We start from the raw sequence: 240 nt of genomic DNA, 5'->3' as shown, positions 1-240 counted from the left end.
TAATAATAAAAATGTGTTTTTGTATATTTAATAAATATGTTTTAATGTTTTATGTATTATTTTTAGTACCCATGATGTCCGAATAAATGCCCCATGTTCATAGGGTTTGAAGAAAATTTAAACAAAAATGCAATTATGAGGGGTGTTTACCCATCATGGGGTAAATGCACCCTTAAGGGTGGGATATGACGTCTGGAGATATTGTAAAAGTATTCTGAAGGGTCTGGTCTGCTCAAAATT

The sequence above is a fragment of the Penaeus monodon genome, chromosome 27 (assembly GCF_015228065.2).
Source record: "Penaeus monodon isolate SGIC_2016 chromosome 27, NSTDA_Pmon_1, whole genome shotgun sequence".
Taxonomy (NCBI): Eukaryota; Metazoa; Arthropoda; class Malacostraca; order Decapoda; family Penaeidae; genus Penaeus; species Penaeus monodon.
The sequence above is the reverse complement of the archived record's forward strand: the minus strand, read 5'-3'. Positions refer to the sequence as shown.